The 10,692-nt window shown below is 40.0% G+C and overlaps 1 protein-coding gene across 2 annotated transcripts in view; it reads left to right on the top strand.

The window, feature by feature from the left end:
• The first annotated feature begins 4,080 nt into the window (after positions 1 to 4,080).
• The window catches only part of LOC124144306 (carbonic anhydrase 7-like), a 31,371-nt gene continuing 24,759 nt past the window's right edge, over positions 4,081 to 10,692 (top strand). The window contains exon 1 of one of the 2 annotated variants that reach the window (XM_048381289.1): positions 4,081 to 4,147. The gene's annotated coding sequence lies outside the window, so the exon portion shown is untranslated. Of the gene's footprint in view, positions 4,150 to 10,692 lie in introns of both variants that reach the window. The other variant, XM_046513646.2, reaches the window with a different exon arrangement.

Raw genomic sequence — 10,692 nt, 5'->3', positions numbered from 1 at the left:
CAGTTGGGTTGAACGCCGCTTTTAACAGTATTCCAGTTATCTCGCTTGTCAGCTTAATGTGGGAGGAAAGCCCAAAGTGATGCAGGTCTCAGACGTTTACCACTTCGGTGAAACCCACAAGCACAGGTATGGTGCTGACAAACCTAGAAACATAATCGGGGCGAACCGGGATTCGAGCCCACAATCATAGGTTTCTGGCGTGCCCAAGGGACGCAACTCTGCACAGCGAATCACGGCGCCTTAGACGACTGGGCCACCCGTGCCCCCTATTTCATGAGATGCTGAGACATAATGTAAAAGAATCTTGAACTCGCCCCCAAGTAACATCACTTGGTTAAGTCCACCCAAGGGCGTAGGGGTGCTCTAAAACTAAGGAAGAGCTCTAAAACGAAAAACAGATTTTCTGTTTTATCATTGGATCAGGCTCATTAGCAGGAGAACAAGCCAGTCAAGGGTTCAGGGGGTGCGATTGGATAACCAGAAAACCCTATTGCTTTCAGACGCTGGATGTTGTCAGGGCCTGATATGTCAAATATGTTTGATTAGTCAAACAGTAGTATTTTCTTGACGATGATCTAGATCTTCCACGGAACTTCCTCACTTTCCTTTCGCTTTCCTCACATGAATCATTTTGAAAGTAGCTTCAGAGTCTTAGTTTACGATGAGATCCAGGAATTACCACCATCGCTTTCTGATTCTGGCCTACTTCAGTTACCCAGTCCAAAGTCTGACCTTGAACAGTCAAATCAACAAGAACCACCAGCGTCTTCTGCTGCAAAACTCTGGATGGAGACGTTGTTGTCAGGACAGGGCTCGATTTAGTTATAAAAAACATGCACCAGTGCAACTTATTATTGAAAAGAGCAACCTGATGTTCTGTGTCGAGATATTTCCTGAAAATATACTAATTTGAGATGAATATGAGATAGTGTTGTTTGTTGTTTTAACGAACGAAATATGATGATAGAATACACCAAAAGCATCCCTTTTTGAAAAATATAAATATCATAAATTTTCTATGAAATATCTTTTATCAAAATAGTATTTTACTAATGAAATACAAATTCACATTTGAAACTCAAATCATTGTAATCAGGGGCCGTTATTAAAAACATTCTCAGAATTTTCTTTAGTATTTTCTGACCTCGCTTAGAACATTCTTAGTTAAAGGTTACGCTAAGGAGTGTAGTTATAAAGGCTCAGGGAATAACTCAGAGAAAATCTGAGAGTAACTCTATTTCGAGCATTGGTCATAATCAGGGGAATCCCTGTGCTATAATTAGAATTCCACGCACTCTTCAGGTTTAGAGGCATGATTTTGTATCACGTGACTGTCACGTGATGCAAACAAGCACACGTGAGTCTGACAGCTGTCAACACTTCGCGCGATGGTTTCTGCACAAAGTGTTACCAAGAAACGCAACCCAAGTTGGTCATCTGACCAGACCTTGCTCCTGGTCCAACTTGCCTACGAGCGGAAGGCAATTATCAAGGACAAGTTTGGGCCAGGAGAACATTACGTCGCGAATGTAGGAGGCATTGGGGGAAGGTGGCAGCGAATATCAATGCTGCCTTTCCGAACGTGGTTCGGTCAACAGAGGATTGCGAAAAGCGGTGGTACGACATCCAATCGAAGTCAATGCAGGAGATATCTAAAAGAGATATCTAGACAGCTCGACCCGTGAAGATCCGGTGTAGAATAGGTCGTCAGCAACCCATGCTTGTCGTAAAAGGCGTCTTGCGTGTCGTAAGAGGCAACTGACGGGATCGGGTGGTCTGGCTCACTGACTTGGTTGATGCAAGTCATCGTTCCCCTATTGCGTGGATCGATGCTCATGATTTCATTCAGTGGATTGTCTGGTCCAGACTCGAATATTTACGGACCCCCGTCACATAGCTGGAATATTGCTGAGTGCGGCGTTAAACAACAAACAAACAAACAAATCACAAGACAGCTCAGTGGCACAGGTAAGTAATTACATTTATACGAGATTTAATCTCCAATATTATTAAAGAATTGTATTTGTATTTTCTACTTTTCCTGACAGAACGTATAATAAATATTTTTTACTTGACAGTTAAAGCTATTAAGATGTTCTCATTTACACCATACAGTCTGCATAGGCAAATTTATCGAAGATACATAAATGTATATAAATAGACACAGTAACAGTGTTTAGAAATGAAAGTGTTGATATATTTCAGTTTACCATAAGCCAAAAAAGTAGAGACATGTAGAAATTAAAATATTAATTTTCTTATGAACCTCAAACATGATGTCACATATTTTTCTAGGTAATAGGCCAATGCAGTCTCAATCTCATTAAAATTAGATCTTAGTTCTCACTACCGCTAAACAAAGCTTTGTTTAACGGTAGCGAGAACTAAGATCTGATTTTAATAAGATTATTGTGGTCTTATTATTATTTATTGTATCAAAAAGTACATCAACATCCCTAACCAGGCTGAGTGTGCTGTGTCTTAGGCAGTCTATGATGTTCTTGGACAATCAGATGTCAGTATTGTGGAATCAAGTGGAGCTTTGATTCAACCCTGTTCCAGGTCATGGATATGTCAAACAGGTAAACACATTTTCGTTTTGTGATACAATACTTTTATGATATATATGTTATTTTTTGTTGTACAAACATTAAAGTAAACATTTCTTTTCTTCAGTTGTCAGGAAGCAGCTATCCTCAGCTTTGACTCAGAAGCTTGTGGTGCCTTGCCCCTTGGTGTGCAAACCCCACCTAAACCCACCTTCAGCCTCAGGATACTCATGGTCTCAAGCTCTACCCTTTCTCAAGAAAAGAAGACCTAGATTACACATAGCTTTTAAGAAAATACGTTGTTGAAGATTGATGTCCTTGAACTTCAAAAAGAAATGTTGAGGCTATAATCAGAGAAGATGAGGAAAGATATTGCACATTTTGTGCTGATTCAAGGAATCAGCTGCCTTTGCAGGAATTTGAATTTTATTTCACTAATATTTACCAAATCAGTCACCACATTGCTTACCAATGTTATGCAATTTCAGTTATTTTACAAACAGTCTGTATTTGATTAGAGGTTAGAAAGTAATTTGGGGGTTATTTTATAAAAAATGTGTCTCAGTGGTTCACATATTTTCTCATCTTAAAAAGAAATTTAAGAGCCTGTTTCTGGCTTTATTTCTTTGGGCTATAGAACATTTCAAGATGAGAATAGTCTTTTGTGTCTGTGATTTTTGTGTGATTTAAAGAGTATTATGATAAAAACATATATCATTTTTGGATGGTTTCAAGTTTAAATATATTATCATATGGGCGTTTTTTGTAATGATGTCTTCGTCATCATCACCCTCACCATCAGTGTTTTCATCAAGGGGTATCTGGAGATTCCTCTGCTTGTTGCAAACAATAATTATTTTACAATCCTTTTTGGGCATACCCTCACCTCATCAAATTTTGATTTTCTGTTTGAAAATATATTTCTGTTACTAAAATTTAACATGAAATGTGGATACATTTATAATTTTCAAAGATAAGTTTAAATTAGCACATATGTATGTTGTCTTTTGTCATAAGTAATATTCCCCGATACTTTACATATGTGACAAAGAAAATACAATAGAAAGTTTATGTTTATGTTTTTGTTTATTCTACCCAAAGCATCTTGTTCACATAGAATGTAATTTATTTTTTACCAATTGTAATTGTGTTATGTTCCAAAATATCATCGATATCATCATGATCATTCTCATGTTTGTCTTTGTTTCACATATACCTTACATACAAAAGATACCTTACACAGAAACCAATAAATTTGTCTATAAAATTATTATGCAAAGCAAGAAATACAATTGGTTTGGATCACATTGCTATTTGCATATAGTGATTATGTCCTCAATTTAATAATATTTTCAAAATTCTTATATTATAGGATAGACGTAAAGTCATATATTGATCAAATTAGCTGTTTTAATAATACAGAGTAAAGTAATATCAACTTTGTTTTAATACTGGCTTTATATCAAATTGATTTGGATCTTATTTCGAGGAATGTCCTGCATGATTTTAGTAACAACCCAAGTAAAAGGGAGATAACTCTTACCATCAAAAATTACAGAAGATGTTGCGGACCGTGTCAATTGTAGGCTAGACCAAACATGTGAGTATCTGTCAAAGCTCCGTACTGTGGTAACCTGGTTGGTAATATAATGTTTTGATCAAAGCTATTATGTCAGAATGATTGTTTGGGGCTAATTCATCTATTCCTCAGTGTTCACAAGGGAGAAAACATCATACTTATTGTAGTGTGACTGGGGGCCAAGTTGATGTCGCAAACATGGTATCACTAGTCAGCGTTTGCAGGAGTAGCCACTGTCCAAAAGTAGGTGACAGTTTGTTGGCATGTGGTTCCTCACAAACAGAACTTTCATTTAAATGCGAGGCTCACGGGTTGAAACGGGCCACTCCGCAACGCTGCAAACACGAAAACGTCGTTTTTCTCGTTGCCTACATAGGCAATGGACGGTAAAAACGACTATAAATTCATTAAAATTGATTAATTGGTGAGCGTCGAAAAGGGTTACGAAAGCGTCGAGTTTTTAAAGCGTAAAATAGACGGAAAAACGATGCTTTTTACTCCGCTTTGTGCAAATGTCAACGGCCAATCACACTGCGCCGGTCCCCTGACGAACGTGATACCCAAGGCTTCCTTTAGGAGCCATGAAGTAGGCTACGTTTCGTATTTCTGGCTGCGGTGGCATGCCTTTCTCCAGTATCTGTCCCGCACAGTGCAGCGAGATTTGCTGATTAGTTTGTTAGGATGTGTAGAGTCAAACTAAACCATGTTAACAAGCGTATTGACATCACATATCCCTCGGAGGCTCCGCTATGCACAGTTAGCTTTATGGGACAATCGGCTGTGTATTTGGTTACAACAGTAAATGAAAGTAAATCTAAATAAATATGAGGGGTTGCTTATGGCGATTAGAATGGACTGTCATCATTTGATTCTTTTAGCTACGTTCACTCAACATTGTATTTGTTATTGTATTGTATTGTAATTGTAATTATCTGTCCTCAAGTTCCAAACACTTCCCTACTGTTGACAGTGGAACCGTACATAGCTCGTGGTCTACTTTCGCCAAGAGTGCAGTTCGCCTACAGTGTTATCAAAACAACTTTATGCGCCAGTGTTTTGTCAGGCTCGCTGACTTGGTTGATGCATGTCATCGATCCAGATTGCGTGGATTGATGCTCATGATGTCAATCACTGGATTGTCTGGTCCAGACTCGATTATTAACAGACCCCCGTGGAATATTGCTGAGTGCGTCGCAACAAACACCCCCCCCCCAAAAAAAAAAAACCCCAAAAAACAACAACAAAACAAAAACAAAAACCAAAAAAAACAAAAAAACACACTAAAAAACACACACATAAACACACAAAATACATGTTTTTTAATCAATTATTAGCAATGATGATTATCTAAGTTGATCAGATTTCTTTCTTGTTAACTCAAACCATAATATCACAATTAAATATATGCAACTATTGTGTTCTCTACCAGATAAACCGATTTGCTGGTGAGTCCTGTATCAATTTGTATATTTTGTATCTGTTATTCGTCTACACCTAGCCTCTCCGTATTGTCTGGACACCCTACGCGGGTTGTAGTGAATCCCATATGCTGTATGTACGTTTATCCTTCCTACGGTAAGGGACATTTTTTGCGTTCATGCATATTCGAAATTACTTACAAAAAACATAGTGCTTAAAACAATGTGTACCGAGATGGAATAATGATCAATTTGGAAATTTTCAAGTCACATATTCCAGCAATATCACAGCGGGGGACACCAGAAATGGTCTTCACTCATTGTACCCATGTCGGGAATCGAACCCGGGTCTTCGGCGTGACGAGCGAACGCTTTAACCACTAGGCTACCCGACCGACCCCGAGATGGGACGTTACTACATCACCCCAGTGGAAAATTGGCTGTCCACACATTCTGTTAATGCTGTAGAGAAAATCTATCACATCTTTATTATGAATGTGAACACGTCAAGGACGTCTGGTCACAGGTTGAAATATTTTCAACAGTTATCTAAATATTGAACTTGGAATTCACAGATATACTGTGAGGTTTTGCTTTTGTAGATATAATCATGAAGTTGACAATATTCCGCTCTCAGCCAAAGGATTTATTTATCAACAAACCCCGCCCTTTGATGTATTCATTAAAGACAGAGTTATATTTGTCAAAATGAAAAATATATTGCAAACAGAATACATTGTTATCGTAAGAAAAGGCAGCAACTGACTTCTACTCTATGTCCATAGTCATGAAGCGTTCATACAATATACTGTCCGTATGTAAGACTAATATCGCTGTCAACTTCAAACATTGTTTACAGGCCTTCAATCAATAGTTTTGTTGTTGTGGTTTCTACCTTCATTGTTAATGTACTTGCCCACTATATATATGTGTTAACATGTACTTGGAAATGGAATAAAATATATTTTAAAATACGTTTCTGATTAACCCAATCTTGTTTACAACTTTAAATATTGCATTGAAAGAATACATGAGCGATAACAACGTATTTCACTATCTAAACTTAGCACGATAGCAGGGCAGGGAAGCATAGGTGCCCGTGTCTTGTTAACCTTACATTTTTTAAATCAGTGCAGCATGTACATCAAGAGTATTGGTTTGATGCGTATCTTAATTATATATTACAGTTTACATATTACAGAAAGTATGCATATTCTGCTTTTCGAGGGATTTGTATGGTTAAACGCCCTATCACGTTATGGTCAGGGGAAAATGTTTGTAATTATTATGACTTAGGATTTCGGCGAGTGCGACTCTTGCTCGGGGTTCTTTGGTCAAGTTAACCGCATTCTGGGGCTTTTGTTGTGGCTTTGAAAAAGGTTTCGTGGTGGACGAGTGGATGTGTCCTGATCTGACTCATCAGTGACCAAAATAATGTCCAATGCCATTCCCTATTTTGACGTGTACCGTGTGTTCCCATGTTTTTTTCGGATAAAGAATTGGCCTGCCTTTGCATGTGTTTGTGGTGGGTGAAACCAGTGGGGTGGGGTGCGCTCGTCTTTTCGTGAGCACCTTGTGGCGTCACTGTTTGATAGTGATGCATGGTGAGGTGAGGTGAAATGCGGTTTAACGTCGCGTCCAAGATTATTGCACTTATATAGCGACGTACATGGACGTGTATGTGTGTGTGGCTGCTTGTACTAGTCTTGACTGATGCCGATTTATAGTGCTAGCTCACTGAGATACCATGCCGCAGTTTAACATGAATACCCCACTCAGACACAGTATACTGACTCCGAGCCGACCAGTCCTTGTTTTAGTCCCTTCTGCCGAGCGCCAGGCAGGGTAACAACAAGTACAATCTTTTAACGTTTTGTATGACGCGGCCGGGGATCGAACCCCGGACCTTCCGCTCTCCGGGCGGACGCTCTACCACTAGACCAGGGAGGTGGTCCTTAGTGATGCATGGACACATGCTCATGATGAAGTCGGAGTTGTGCAGTAGACTCTGCTTGGTTTGTTTGTTTGTTGTTTAACGCCGCGATCAGCAATACTCCAGCTGTATGACGGCGGTCTATAGATAATCGAGTCTTGACCAGACAATCCAGTGATTAATATCATCAGCATCGATCTAATTGGTATCGATGACATGCATCAACCAAGTCAGCGAGCCTGACCACCCGATCCCGTTAGTCGCCTTTCACGACAAGCATAGCCGCCCTTTACGGCAAGCATGGGTTGCTGAAGACCTATTCCAACCCTGAACTTTACCGCGCACTTTTGACAGGGATTTATTATGGTTATGGAAAGGGGTTTTGTCGATTTTGTTATCTGCTAAACATGAGAGATACTGTCAGTGTATAGTCATGTAACATCAAATGTATGTCAATTTCTCACTGCCTTATGACGTATCCATGTCAGACCAATCATGCAGCATAGAGGAATACCGGTGACTTCGACGTACATTACAGTCATGATATATGATCACCCTTTGGTGTGCAATATTTCCGGTAGACAAATCTATTATAATGAGATGCGGCCAGTTTCGACAATAAGATTGTCGGTATCATATTCATGATATTTCAGCTTAAGAAAATCACAAGAAAACCGGCACAAAGATAGCTCTAGATGTTATGTCGAACGTTTACAAACTACATGCATTCGTATACTGTGATATTGTCATAATTAAGGAAAGGCCGAGCAATGGGCTTAAATGACAGTTCACGTGAGGCTGCTACAAGGAGTTTACAATGATATATTATAAGGTACGTTTAATTAAAGTAAATAAAGGGACAAAACCCTTTCCATATAAATTAGAATTCTATGCATAAAGCAAAGTCGATTGTACGATTCCGACTATATCAAGTGAGTGAGTATGGTTTTACGCCGCTTTTAGCAATAGTCCAGCAATATCACGGCGGGGGACACCAGAAATGGACTTCACACATTGTACCCATGTCGGGAATCGAACCCGGGTCTTCGGCGTGACGAGCGAACGCTTTAACCACTAGGCTATCCGACCGCCTCCCGACTATATCAAGAGCTTGTATTTATGAATCACTATAAAATAGTAATGATACCAGATGTTCAGACTTATGGAACTCATCTACAGTAAACACCATAGTGATTGTCGGCTTCACTCAAGATTAGACAATAAAATGTTTATCCAACACTGCAAGCACGAAACGTCGTATTTTCGTCCAATGACCATACACGAAAAACGCTTTCCAACCATTGGTATTCCGTCCAAATAACCTCGTTTTTTTTACTTTTGAATTTTCTGTGAAGAACGATGTTATGAAGCTTCTCCCTTTTTTTGATTGACATTGTCAATCAAGCAACAGCGTTTACCGGTATTTCTATTTCTCGCTTGACGCTTGAATTTGACGCGGTGCTCGTGACTCTTACGGGAAGTGCCCAATTCTACCGTTCGGCGCATGCGGATTGTGTGGTACCTTGCTCAAATTTACCAGTGTCGTGCGCGATTTCGCGGATTGTTTACAGCAGGGTTTTTTTTGGTGTGTGCTGAGTTTGTGTGCGTGTGCGTGTGCGTGTGCGTGTGCGTGTGCGCGCTAGTGTGTGTATGTGTGTTGTTAAACGCCGCACTCAGCAATATTCCAGGTATATAAACGGCGGTCTGTAAATAATCGAGTCGGGTTAAGAAAATTCTTTAATAGATTCAGACTTTGAAGACTCCTAAACTATTGCTCAGAGAGACTTTGTAACGTTCATTGGTCCGTCATCCGAGTTGACGTTGGAAAAATTTATTAATATTCAATGACATGTCGAGTTTCTTGCTTTTAAAGGGGTGCTCGCGGTATAAAAAAAGATGAAGCCGATACTCCTGCTTCAGTCGTCGGAGAGTGCAGAACACATACAGAATACCTAAGTGAATCATTATTCCAAATTCGTCTTTTCAAAACTGAAATTATTTCATGAGAGTGAGTGAGTGAGTGAGTCGGGTTTAACGCCGCTTTTAACATTATTCAAGTTATATCACGGCGTGTCAGCTTAATGTGGGAGGAAAGCCCGAAGTGATGCAGGTCTCAGACCTTTACCACTTCGGTGAAACCCACGAGCACGGGTATGGTGCTGACAAACCTAGAAACATAATCGGGGTGAACCGGGATTCGAACCCACAATCATAGGTTTCTGGCGTGCCCGAGGGACGCAACTCTGCACAGCGAATCCCGGCGCCTTAGACGACTGGGCCACCCGTGCCCCCTATTTCATGAAATGCTGAGACATAATGTAAAAGAATCTTGAACTCGCCCCCAAGTAACATCACTTGGTTGAGTCCACCCAAGGGCGTAGGGGTGTATAGATAACCCCCTTGCACGCCGGCTTCACTCGGGGAATTACTTTGTCCAGTAGGGGGTTTGTTCAGGGCTGGTTTCATTCGCTTAGTGTACAAAGTTTACTCTTTACAGTATTCGTAAACACGTAATTACCAAAATATAAAGTGAACCAGTTTGACGTATGTTTTGAATATGGAAAAAATACTTATCACGATATGCCAGGCCAATAATATATTCACCGCATCTGTTGAAATTGTTATCATCATAAAAACGACAGGACTGAATGCTGATGAATTAATGAGAGCAATTAACAAGGCAAATATGTAAATCATGCACGAGCTTGCAAGTCAATCTTCATAATCAACAGTTCCAGATGGTTGCTTATGTCATCTACCACGACGTCTGACACACTAAATTGTATAGAAAACTGGATAGAAAGAATTTTCCCTGGGGAGGTGCCCACGGCAATCATTAATGTCGCCGATGCGTTACATTCAACTAGCTAACCAGTTCCAGACGGTTGCCCAGTCTCTCAGCGCTCAGGTGACCATCTAATCTACCTTGACGTCTGACACGCGACATAGTATAGAGAACTGTAAGAATGCTTTTTCCCTGGGGAAGTGCCCCCGGGCATAATTTGTGTCGCTGATGCGTTAAATTTGAAATGTTCTCCACATGTCTTCCATAAAACGTTCATAATGTTCACTCAGAGATTGAATGTTTCGTTTTGTTTTGCTTGTTGTTTAACGCCACACTCAGCAATGTTCCAGCTATATGACGGCGGTCTGTAAATGATCCAGTCTGAACCAGACAACCCAGTGATTGACATCATGAGCATCGATCCACGT

The sequence above is a fragment of the Haliotis rufescens genome, unplaced genomic scaffold (genome assembly GCF_023055435.1).
Source record: "Haliotis rufescens isolate VD_foot unplaced genomic scaffold, xgHalRufe1.0.p SCAF_37, whole genome shotgun sequence".
NCBI classification, from domain to species: domain Eukaryota; kingdom Metazoa; phylum Mollusca; class Gastropoda; order Lepetellida; family Haliotidae; genus Haliotis; species Haliotis rufescens.
This window is presented reverse-complemented; position numbering and strand designations above follow the sequence as displayed.